This window comes from Pteropus alecto, unplaced genomic scaffold (assembly GCF_000325575.1).
Source record: "Pteropus alecto unplaced genomic scaffold, ASM32557v1 scaffold229, whole genome shotgun sequence".
Taxonomy (NCBI): domain Eukaryota; kingdom Metazoa; phylum Chordata; class Mammalia; order Chiroptera; family Pteropodidae; genus Pteropus; species Pteropus alecto.
This window is the reverse complement of record NW_006443145.1, coordinates 301,964-315,660: the sequence shown is the minus strand read 5'-3', so window position 1 is coordinate 315,660 and position 13,697 is coordinate 301,964. Positions and strand designations below refer to the sequence as shown.

At 33.5% G+C, this 13,697-nt stretch overlaps 1 pseudogene; it reads left to right on the top strand.

Annotated features, from left to right (window-relative positions):
• Positions 1–636: 636 nt before the first annotated feature.
• LOC112472573 lies at positions 637–755 on the top strand (annotated as a pseudogene).
• The last annotated feature ends 12,942 nt before the right edge of the window (positions 756–13,697 follow it).

Here is a 13,697-nt window from a genome sequence, read left to right as displayed (position 1 = left end):
GTGACAGAAGGAAAGGTGTCATAAACGGAGTGATTAGTCTTAACTGACTATGTTTGAAATATATTATTTTGCAATTTTTACAATAAATACATGATGTGAATATATTGCTCAGACCTCTTCTGTGGCCTTGTAAGAGAATGGTGTAAACTTTTTTAGCTTAATGATAAAAATCCATTTAGTTAATTGAAATAAACCGCACAATGCCTCCCTGCCCCCTATGGAGATAACAGGAAAAGGATTCAAGGCCAAGCTAATTCAGCTCTTTCTCCCAGAGAATGAGTATAGTATCTGGAAATTGAAATTATTAGTCCTTCTCATTCACCACTAAGCTTAGCTTGGGTTAGGGAGTGGGGGGAATGTTTATAGATAATGGCTATAATAATTTTAACTTGCATTCATTTATTCAGCAATTATTTACTGATTGGCCATTATGTGCCTGAGACTATTTGAGATGATGCATATAAAATAGTAAGTAAAACAGATACTATCTTTTTCTGCAATGATCTTAAAGTCTAATGAAGGGCAGACAACTTACCATTCCATCTTTATGTAAAATGAGTATGTGAAAAGCCATCTGGTCCTTAGCTTGTCCCAAAGCACTGATGATTTTTGACATTTCTTTAAAGTCCCATCCATGTCTACAGTCATGCCACCCTGAACAAGCCTGATCCCATCTGATCTTGAAAGCTAAGCAAGGTTGGGCCTAGCTAGTACTTGGATGGGAGACCACCTAGGAAGACCAGATTCTGTAGGCATAAACAATAAAAAATAAAAAATAAATATGGGATTGTAAGCTGACAAGGTCCTTGCAATCTGTGAGGTCAACCAAAGGTTGCCTCGCCTAAAAAAAAGAAATAAAAAAATAAAAAACAATAAAGTCTCATCCATGTCCTTGGTATCTCTGGTCAATTTCTGTCCCTAGAAAATGAGAGAAAAGGAAGGCAAGAATTTCATGGAGTGGAAAATATAGAAGCTGAGAAGTCAATCTATCTCCCAGTCTTTGCTGTTTCTTTTAGAATATCCAGTCTTTTGCTAGCTTGGATTGTGGACCATATAAAGGAGGCATAGTTTCCTATAATCGGCCAAGCTATACTCAATCAGTGTTGAATGATGAGAGAATAGTTATCATGTGAGGCTTCTTTTCTTTAAGACTTTCATGTCATTCTTATCACAATTGCTGCAAGGCATTTGTAGGCAGTGTAAAAGCTCTCATTATTAAATGGAGAGAAAGACAAAGATTTCACTTTATGTTTATCCTTGCAGACTTTCAGAAGCTATATAATTTCTTATCATCTGTGGTGCATACCAGTGAAACAAAGTCAACTACACAAATTTCTTACTTATGCCATTGGGATACAAAATACTACAAGAATTACAGTGGTGAATTAGTGGAATTTCCACAGAGCTTGTCTATGCTGGGGAAAGTTAAGAGAACTCCACGAGCCATAAAGAAAGGATAACCATACAAAGTTGTACATAACTAAAAAAAAAATTAAAAAAGTAAATCCATAGAGGTTTCAATCAATATTGAATATTGTATAAATATTAACATCGAAACTCTCATTGATCAATATGCATGCACTATTCTCATGAGTCTTTGACTGCTTTTTCATCATCTGTCTTCAGATATACCTTCCTAGGAATGCTGGTATTCTGGAAATGCTAATGAGAATTCCACTGTCAGGTAAAAACTTCGGTGATATCATAAATATGCAATTGATTGATTGTTTCTGCCAAGTATCTTAAGTTTCTTAAAGTCTGTTAAGCTCTCTCCAGGCCAAACCTCTAAGATCTTTAGAAGCATCAAAGCATGGGAAAAGATTCCTGAGTTTGAATCCTGGCTCTGCAACTTTCTGTGTGTATGTGACTTTGGACAAGTTACTCAATAACTTTGAACTTTAATTTTCCCAACCTATGAAGTAAAGATAATACTAGCTCTTGCTGCAAGATTGTTTTGATAACTTAAAGAAATTTTATACTCACATAAGGCACGTGCCATAAAGTAAGTGCTCAACAAATTGTAGATATTTATAATTATGAATTTCAGCATAATAATAAACTATTTTTAATCACTTGTTCTTTCTAGTGTTTAAACTTTGGCCTAAGAAAGACTTTCTCACAAGAGTGTTATGATTTATAACCATAGAGCTAACTCTTCTATAGCAAATTATTTTCTTGAAAAGCAAAATCATAAATTAATGATGATTTGCAACCTCGGGACTTATTGATCTTGCATTTTGTCTTCTGTAATGTTCCTGTAAAACCCAATTATTTTTGTAAGTTACCCAAATTAATTTACCCAATATTCTATGTTAGTGTTATTAGTAACAAATTATGAAAACATTTTATTGATTTTCTCAGAAAAACAATCCCTTTATAGTGCAAAAGAGATCTTATTTTGTCCAATAAATTTCTTAGCATATTATACTTTAAAAAAAATTGGAATAAAAGCACATGCATGTGCTTAAAACAAATTCCATTTTGTTGTGCACTATGTTTGAGAGTTAAATAGCACATTAACTAAGAAAAACTGTAGGAATACTTGGGCCCAGTTCATGTTATGGGGGCTGGCCATTGTCGATGCTTTAAAGAAGATTTCTTAATATATCTGGCATTGTTCTCCAATACTCAGTATAATGCTTGGTGTGGAATAAATGCCCAGTAAATGTTTGTTGAATGAATGAGAAAATGCATGAATGAAAGAATGAACAAATGAAATCACAAATGCATAAAGAGTTACACACTATAAATGCTTGTGAGGGTGGTTCTACTTCATTTCCCAGTGCAAATGTTTTCTTGGATTTATAGATATGTTTAAAGGCCTATATCTTTAATACTAGACTCTCTTTTTTGACAAATTCAACTGCTTTCCTGTTTCTTTTTTCAATTTGGTCCATTTGATTGACAAGAGGTAATCTTTGTGAGGTGTAAAACTTTCTTTTGTACTTGTGAAGTAGCTTGAATTCGAGCCTAATATTTGGAAGGCCAAAGGGAGCTATTTACTAAAACAAAATGGGGTCAGAAAGGGGTAGTGGTCTCCCCAACTGGTCCATTATAAGAATCATCTGACATATATATTAAAAATGACAATTTCTAGCCATTATCTGAGAATCTTCAAAGGCAGTATACCAAGAGCTTTTTATGACTAGGAAGGTTGGGCAAAGACTGAGCTAGGGGATGACTGTCTTCTTACTTATGAAAGACTAATTGGACTTATTTGAGGTAACAATTTCTCTCAGGTATTTAATATTAAGGGATATTAATATCTCTCCAGACCATATCAAATGATTTCTATGAGAATCATAAGAGTTTAATTTTTAAACCTTTATATTTTACACAAACTTTTGAAATTTATCCTAAAGACACTAAAAAATCATTAAGATTATAATGCTTCTACTTATGTGGCACTCATTCACAGTTTTATAAATACTTTTTAACAATGTTCCCAGGTGACCTTTCCAAAATCACTGAGACCAACCCACACTGACCAGGAGCTCCTAATCCACCATTTTTGTTACTATTTTCCTGGAAATGAGCTACCATATTTGTGCAATTAAGAAATATTGACTCTAGAAATAAAAAAATAGAACTACCATATACTCTAACGATATTACTTCTGGGTTTATATAAAAAAATTAAACCATTGTTTCAAAGAGATAACTGTACTTCCATATTCATTGCAGTATTATTCATAATGATCAAAGTGTGAAAACTTAAGTGTCTATTAATGAAAGAATCGATGAAGAAAATGTGATATACATATAATGGTATGTCACTCAGCCTTAAAAAGGAAGGGAATTCCGTAATTTGTGACATAAGAGATGAAACTGGAGAGCATTATGCTAAGTGAAATAAGCCAGACAGAGCAAGACAAATACTGCAAGGTACCACTTATAAGTGAAATAAACAAAACAAAACAAACAAACAAAAAAACAAATCAAAGAGTAGAATGGTGGTTTCCAGGGGCTACGGAGTGGGGATAATATGGAGATGTTGGTAAAAGAGTACAAATGTTCAGTTAAGATGAATAAGTTCTGAGGATCTAATGTGTAACATGGTGACTATAGTTGATAATACTGTATTGTGTAATTGAAATTTGCTAAGAGTAGAACTTAAATGTTCTCATCCTCCCCCTGGAAAAAAAAAACTTGAAAAAAGTAAATATGTAAGCTGATGGATGTGTTAATTAACTTCATGGGGAAAATCCTGTCACAATATGTACATATATCAAGTAAAAATTATTAAAATGTGGAAAAATCTGTATTTTTGCTTTAAAGGAAAAGGAAAATAAAGTCTACTACCCGGCTGCTATTAGGCATTAACCATTTAGATTGGACTTATTTTCCTGGCTAAACTAATATTCTATCTTTAAAAAATGTTTCTACAGTTATATTGAGAAAAAATAAAAATAACAAAAACTATTCTCTTATATTAGTAACTATTATAATATTAATAATTTTTAACTCAATATGTATCTGGGCATTTTTGCTAGAGGTGAGAACTTGCATTAATAGAATAAGTCTTCTTTTAAAAGAGATAAATACAATATTAATCTAGCAAAGAAAATATAGTTGGCCCCCTCATGGTTCTTGCCTATTAGTAACCAAGCCCTAAGAAAGATGTTTTGTTACTTTTAACAATAAAAGATCTATTAATAAAAATATTATGGGAAAAACCCTGAGTCAAGTGTTTTACATGCTTTATTTTTTTTTAAACCTCGTGACAATTTTCTGGAGTATGTATAATTATTATCATCATTTTGCAAATGAGTATACTGAGACTCAGAAATGTTATAACTAGCCAGAAGTTGCAACTAGTAAGTAGCAAATTCAGGATATGTATTCATGTCTAATTCCAGAAGCCAAATTATTAACCACTATAATTTGTTAATTCTTAACCAAAACCAGATAGAAATTTAATAGTTTATATTTCTGTTTTTTTTAAGGTAATGTATCTTCATTTATTTATAATTTTTGATTGATTTTTTAAAAAAAAACTCATGATTTCTATCCCATATGTAAGTGATATCATGTGGTTTTGTAAAAGGGTTCAACTATGTGGTGACAGAAAGAAATCTAACTCTGGGAAGTGAACACACAATGTAATATATATATGCCTTACTGTTAAATTGTACATCTGCAACTTACTGGATTTCGTTAACCAATGTCACCATAAAACAAACAAATAAATATATATAATTAAAATAAATAAATACATAAATAAACAAACAAATAAACTCATGAAATTGGGAAAAGTACAATGATCAGTTACTTTAAGATAGAACATTTTCTTTGTTTAAACATCACTTGCTAACTTTTAGTACAAATAAACAAGTATGTGTGTGTGTGTGAATATGTATTCAGAGTGATGCGAAAGTCATGAAATCTAATTATGAAATCTGTCATCTTTGTTCTGAAGCCTTCTTCTGGGTCTTTCCGGCTTCAATATCTGTCCCAGGAGTTGCTACGCACTAGTGGTGAATGATCCTGGGTTTGCACTCAAATTTAACAGAGCAACCTTCTCAAGAGATCAAAAGATGCCTTTATCAGAGTGTAAATATCAATGGTGATGAATATTGGATTCTCTGAAAGTGGACATTCAGGTAAAATTTGGCACAAGAGATACTTGTTAGAAAAAGGAAGGAAGCAGGATTAGGCAGAGGGAGAAGCTGAATAACAAAGCAGGCCTGACAAAGCCTAGGGGAACCTTACATGGGGATCTAGGGAGCATAGGGCTTATCAGAGTTGTTCCCCATTTAGAATTGCCAACTTTAACAAATAAAAATACAAGACACCCAGTTAAATTTGAATTTTAGATACAGAACAAATAGCTCTTTAGTATAAGTATGTCCCATGAAGTTTGTCCCATGCAATATTTTTTCTGTCCCATTAAACCAAAATGTCAGGGTCTTTATACTTCAGTTTTGGTCAGCCATTGACCACAGAACATCCCAAAAGGGGTATAAACTTGAGAAAGGGGGCTCTTTGGAGCACACTCTGCTCAGACTATCTTCTCTGAGACAGACCCTGAAGGAACCGAGAGCTGGGGCAGCAAATTCTCCCTTGAAGAGAGATCTTGGAGGCATATATTCCTGTTCCCCACACATTTATAAACAAATCTCTATTTAACTTAAAGCTCCAGAACAAGAGTTTTTAAAAGGCTCTTCAACAGCTCTAAACATTGCTGCTTAGAGATGGACCCACAGTAGTATTACGAATGAATAATCTAACAAGGAAGCTCTTTTCAGTCAACTGCTTGCAGTGAGGATGAGCCTTTATATCCATGGGAAAATACGATAACTTGAGAAGTTCAGAGCAAGGTCAGCTTTATGGGTATATGACTACTGCAGTCACATAGGGCCCCATGCTCAGAAGGGTCTTGCACTTGGTTTAATGTTCTGCAGTTACTGTCTTGAAATTATTAATAATTTTATATTTGATATTTTATTTTGTTAATGAAGTCTGATGAAACAATGGAGCATGCCTGTGAGCAGAGGTACTTCATGAGCATAGAATTCTGGTGGACTCATTCTGGGTTCAGTGTGACTCCAAGTGAATACAAGGTAAGTAGGTTTTATCTTTCACTGATAATCATCAAGAAGCCATGTTTTCTATTTGAATAAGGATTTTCTTTGAATGCAGAAAGAAGTGGGTGGGGGAAAGTGAAGTGGATAAAAGAAGTCAAATATATGGTAACAGAAGGAAACTAGACTTTGCGTGGTGAGCACTCAGGAGAGTATATAGATGTTTTAATTTTGTACACCTGAAATTATATAATGGTATTAACTAATGTTACCCCAATACATTTAATAAAAAAGAAGGCAATTACATTCTAAGAACTATAAATGACCAAGGAACTTTACCATATCCTTTCTTACTCATGTTATTTTCCTATATTAGCTAACCACTTACGCTGAAAATGATGACATAGAGAGATAAAGATATGACAACCATTAATTATTTTCCCTTTTTTTTCAGACATTCCTAACTCATCGCTATGCTGAATGTTGAGTGTTGCTAGAATGTATGTGTATCAAGAATTGAAATGAAAACAATTGAGTTAGGTTTTACAATGTTTCCACTGTTCTGGTAAGAAAGGAATACATATGTACGTATGAGCTATGAAATACAAATTGTGTGATTTCAGTTATTCTACACATGAGTTAAATGTTCAGATATTTGCATTTACAACTAGCATTGTATAATAAAAACATCAACAGTAAAATTCATGCTAACAGTTTAAAATTTTATTTATTTTTTCTTAGAATGACATTAAATGGCTGATTCAAAACATCATGGCAAGTTGAGAGAGAAACTAAAGAGGAAAGGAAATCTTTATGTTTTGGTACAGGCATTTTCTTGCATTTCGAGCAGGGGACCCTGCATTTTCATTTTGCACTGGAGCCCTCAAGTTATGCAGCCAGCATTATGTCACGGAAATGGAATTAGCAAGTATAAATGCAGTAGAGTGGGATAAGACCCTGAAAATCAGTTTTAAAGAAAAACACTGGTCTTCCAGGACCATGACTATTAATGGATGGACTTGCACTACTTTTAACAATTTGTTTTATAACTTGCAATTTAACTTGCTAGTACAGATTTCTCTCCTCACTCTGTTATCAATTTATTGAATATTTATTGAGAGTCTATTATGAATATAGCAGTGTGCCAGAAAATATGAAGAAGGGCAAAGTGGAATTGGGCTACAGGGACAATAAGTATAGGCTACCTTCATGGAACTTGCATTTGAATAACAACATTGTTCTAATTATTTCTAGATTCTGAAATGTATCTATATCATAGTAGACATACACATATACAAACACATACACCTGACATTTTCCCTTCTTCCTCTTTCAATCATATTTTGTTCCTCTTCATCTTCCCAAATCCCCTGCCATTGATAGAATGGTGATGATGATGTTGGTAATAATGATGATCATGGTAGTGAACATTATTCTGAACATTTTATGCATATTAATATAGTTAATCTTCCCAGTAGTCCTGTGAGATGTGTACCATTTTTACCTCCATTTTACAAATGAAGAAATGGATGTGCAGAGAAATTAATTTGCACAAAATCAAAGAACTAGAAAGTGAATGAACCAGTATTTGAACCAAGGTAATCTCATTATGCTGCATTAAAGAATTTCCATGAAGTTTTGGACAATAGTGACTTTGAGCAGTGTTCTACAAATTTACATCTGTGTGCTGTGACAGAAGGGAGGTACTGAAAATTCCTGAAAAGTTTTAGGGGATTAATTTTCAGATCCTCACCTTCGCTGAGCTTTCTTTCCTAAAATCGGTCTGCCTAAAGCAGACCTGTATTTGAAGCTTGTTCCCCTTTTCACTTCCCCTTTTGCAATAGCTCCTTCCCTTTTTACAGAAGAAAAGCCCTCATACTGAAATTTATTATGGTTCATTGCTCTGGGGTCTAACACACTCCAGAGTGCCAACAAAGGGTACTTTAAAGTATTGGTAGTAGTGTTGAGAAAGTGAATGACTTTTAAAATTGGGCAACAATATCCTTTATAATTCAGAGGTTTCTAATTCTTTGTCATTAATAAAAGTGAAGCAAGACCTAAACCAGTTACCAGCTGATAGATTATTTAAAATAATTTTTGATGATAGATCGCTATGTGAATTTTATTATATAACGTAGAAGTTCTAAAAATTAGGTGGCCATTTATAACAAAACTCCTTCTATCCCCATCTTGATTAAGTGATGAATTTTCTTAGTATATAATAGAAAAGAAGTAAATTTATGTTGCATCCTGTTTCATTCTAGGAATAAGTGCCGTTCATTCATGGATACACAAACTGATTTTGTATCTGTCTTATTAAAAAGTACATTTTCATTAAGATTATACTTTTGTTTACTAATTATTTATCAAACCTATAATATATTTATTTTTACAATAATAATTGTAATGAAAATTTAATCCTAAAAATTTAAATATGTGATGCTATCTGCTCAAAGGAAGTTTTTAAAAGTTAGATTTTAATTTAAATACATATATCTATTGCATGGAAGAAAAATAGATTGATTAGTAAAAGATTTACAAGGGAAATATATTATAATAGGTAAAAATTTAGAGAGAGAAGTAATTGAAAATATAAAGTCAGGAAGAAAAAGAAATAGTGTAAATTTTCTGACAATTAAAAAGAGTTTATATACATAATTTTTTCCACATAATTAAAAAATAATAGATGATGGTGAGTAGCATTGTAGTAACAAATTCCATTGGCTACCTTTAAAAGTGATGTAATTGTTTGCTTAAAAATGTAAAAACTTAAAATATATCTTTTGCACATATTTAACATCATGATATAAAAATTTAAAAACCAACTTAAAAATTCATGAAAGAGTATTTAGTTTAATAAAACTTTTTGAAGATACACTAATGTAAAAATCTGCAGACCTCATGATCTGGAAGAATTGTCTTGTAATATAAGTATATCATATTCTGTTCATCTCTATTACACACTCCTTCAGCTCTTTTTAATGCCCAGAGCATCCATTGAAGCTAATGAAAGCCTTGTGACAAGAAAGAGGACATTTTAGAGAAAAGGATGATAGAAACCCATCAATTGTAGTGTCTCCAGAGGGGGTGTTTAAATGAGAAATCAATTTTATTCTCTTCATGATGTTCAGGGAATTTTTGACCTGTTTACTTAATTTCAAAATTGCATTTCTCATAATTCCTTTTGGTCTACATACAACACTGATGAATAGAAAAAGTATTCATCTTACAACTTCTCACTGAAATAGCCCTAGAGAAAAAGAGAGCGAGATTTTACAAGTGAGAAATAAAACAGGGCAATTGTTTTCACCTTAGAAATATAAGGAGGGGTAGGAAAAAATGGTGTAGATGATAGAGGTTTTGTTCATCCCTCTTGTGACCAAATAAAAGTTGTGACAGAAACACGGAGCAAACAGCAAGCAAAGTCACCTGGAATCTAGATGAGCAGAAGCACTACAACTAGGGAGAGAAATAATTAACCAACCTGCAACAGTAGAAGGTAGGAGGGGGCTAAGACACAAAGCTGCCCAGTCTCTAGCAGCTGAGTGAAACAGAAGCTATGACAGTGGCAGCTGCAGACGCCAATTAAAGGGGCTTTGTCCATGAGGGGACTTTCATGGTGAGAGACTTGCTCACTCTGAGAACTAGCACTGGGTAGGCTGCTCAGGTGACATCAGAGACTTACAAGGGATACTGAGTTGTCGGAGTGAGGGCCAGAGGCGAAACTTTCTGTGGTATCCATTGTTCCTCTGTTGAGCCTTCTGACAAAAGTGTCTGTGGTATCCGTTGTTCCTCTGTTGAGCCTTCTCCTCTCCCAGTGTTGAGACTTCGTGCTGCCATCAAACAGGATAACAGAGATCATTCTGCTCAGAGGATTTCCTGAAACTCTGCCTCCCCAATGCACGGCCCCACCCAAGTCACATTCAACTGTGTCCTTGGCAAGTCCGGTGCTCCTTGCAGAGTAGTGCCAAGACTCATACTGGTGGCAGCTGACCTCAGTTTCTGGCTTGGTTTCTTGAGGCAAATATAAGCACGGCATCTGTGGATAGCTTGCTGAATCTTAACAAGTGCCCCAAGAGAGGCACAGGCTGAGGCTAAACTTTGCCTGCAGCTGAATCCCTCTCAGGACTATGACAGTGGACACTTACTACACAAAGCCACACTAATTAGACTGTGAGACTTAGGAGCTTTGCTTAGTACATAGAAACAGACACAGAAAGGCAGCCAAAATGGGAAGACAAAGAAGCAGAAACCATATGAAAGAACAGAACAGAGATCCAGGAATAATGGAGTCAAGCAATCTCACAGATGCAGAGTTCAAAACACTGGTTATAAAGATGTTCAATGAACTTAGGGGAAGTGTAGATGAATTCAATGAGAACTTTAACAAAGAGATAAAAAAAACCCATAAAAATGGAAATGGAAATTAAAAATGGAAACCAGTCTGAAATGAAGAACACATTATCTGAAATGAAAAGTATCTTAGAAGGAATAAACAGAGTGGATAAAAAAGAAGATCAAACCACTGATATAGAAGATGGAGAAGCAAGGATGCTCAATCAGAATGGCAAGAAAAATGAAGCCAAGGCTATAATAATAATTTAAGGAGCCTATGGGGCAAAATTAAAAGTAAAAATATCCATTTCATAGGGGTACCTGAAGAGGGAGAACAAGAAGTTGAAGAGCTATTTGAAGAAATAATAATGGAAAACTTCCCTCACCTCGTGAAGGAAGTAGACATACAACCCTAGGAAACTCAGAAAGTCCCAAAAAAGATGAACCCAAAGAAGCTCACACCAAGACACTTTGTAATTAAAATACGAAAGGTTAAATACAAAGAGAGTATCTTAATAGCAGCAAGAGAAAAACAGTGACATACAAGGGAGCACCCAGAAGACTGGCAGCCGATTTCTCAAAAGAAACAATGCAGGATAGAAGGGTTTGACATAAAATATTCAATGTTATGAAAACCCAGGATCTACAACCAAGAATACTTTATCCAGTAAAACTATCATTTAGAGTCAAAGGACAGATAAAGTGCTTCCCAGAGAAAAATAAGCTAAAGGAATTTGTCAACACTAGACCAGTATTACTGTAAATGTTGGAAGGACTTCTTTAAGAAGAAAAAGCTTGTACCAAAAACAGGAATAAAGAATGGTAATTACATTCCTATCAACAAGTACCTCAAATGGAGCAGAACTGAGTGCTCCAATCAAAAGATAGAGTGCCTGAATGAATAAGAATACAAGCCCCCTACATATGCTGCCTACAAGAGACTCACTTCAGATTAAATGACACAGACTAAAAGGAAGAGGATGGAAAAAGATATCGCTTTGATGGACCTAGAGGGTATTGCACTGAATGAAATGTCAGATAAAGAAAGACAAATACCACATAATTTCACATACATGCGGAAGCTAAAGAATAAAATAAACAACAACAAAAAAACTGGAAACAAACTCAGATACAGAGAATATTTTGAGGGCTACTAGATGGGAAGGAGTTGGAGGGTAAGCATGAACGGGCAAAGAATTAAGAAGTACGAATGGATAGTTTCAAAATAGACATGGGAATAAAAGTGTAGTATAAGGAAAATAGTTAATAATGTTGCAATAAATATGTAAGGGAGAAGAGGAATACTAGATTTAGTGGGAGATTACTTTGTGCTTTATATAGATCTCTAATTACTATGCTATACAACTGAAACTAATATATTATTTTATGCCAACTATATTTGAAAAAATCTCATTGAATTGTACAATGTAAATATGAGCAACTAATTGTCTATTATATTTCAAGAAAGCCTGAAAAAAAAGAAAGAACTAAAAAAAGAAAAATGGAAAGCAGGATGACGAATAGAGGTGTAAGCAAGATATAAAAAATGAATAGCCAAATCACTTCTGACCAGCTGGGTGTGCCTAAAATTAGTCATTTAAACTATCTGAGACTTTGTTTCCTCAAATAAGAAAAAATAGTAATATCTTAGAGATTTCTGTCAGAAAAGAATGAGATTAAGTGTGAAGAGTTTGGGGAAATGCTCAATGTAAAAAATGTAAGTAATCAGTGAGGTTGGCCAGCAAAGAAAGGAATCTTCCTGTAAAAAGAAGGCCAACAGATTCATTTTAAAACATTAGAGTTGTCTTCTTCTAAATAGTGCCCTTTAAAAGCTATATGATTGTTTCAGAGAAATTGTCATTGCTAAGACATTTCAGTAACTTCTCTTTTAAGTTGTCTTCAAAATATAGTAATTTATAATACCTGTCTATTAAAGACTTTTAATAAAGTTTTCATTTTTAGGTAATTGTAGATTCACATGCAGTTATAGAAAATAATACAGAGAAAATTTTTGTACCCTTTCCCCTGATTATAACATCTTACAAAATTGTAGTACAATATCACAACCAGGATATTGACATCCACCGATCTAATTCATATTTCCCCAGTATTATTTTTGCTTCTCTGTGTATGTTTGTGTGTGTTTAAGAAGACATTTAATTTTGCAAAGAAAATGTAGATGAAAACTTTCATAATTTTAATTATCAGGCTACTGCCTACCTAATCAGAATCTGGATCAGAATTTGAGTACCCTTAAAAAAAAAAAAAAGAAAGCGGATCCACAGAAGCTTCGCTGCTTGGTAAAATGTCATTATGACCCTCTTGTAAAACAACATCTATTATTTGAGTGCTATATGTGAATTATTATTTTTTATCCTCAAAACAGATCTATGAGGCAGGGGGTGTCAGTGTAAATTAGATCAGCTGCATCAGAGGGCAGTTTGGAAGTACAGTATCTATTAAAACTTAAAATGTGCATGCCTCATGATTTGACAATTTTACTTTTTAGCATCTACCCTAGAGTCATACATGCTCATGCATAGAAAGGAACATGTACAAGGATTATTACTGAAGCAGCATTTATAACAGTGAAAAACTTGAAATAAACTTAATGTCTAATGTTAAGAGAATAGTTAATTATTTACACAGTAGCTCAAATGAATGAATACAGTTATCAATAATAACACAAACAGATTTTCAAAATATATCGTTGAATAGAAAAATCAACTTATAGAACAGTACAATTTATGTTAAATACATACTTCAGCACTATACATTTAACTATACAGTATATTTATATAAGTATAAATATATAAATAATATATATTAATCATAATTA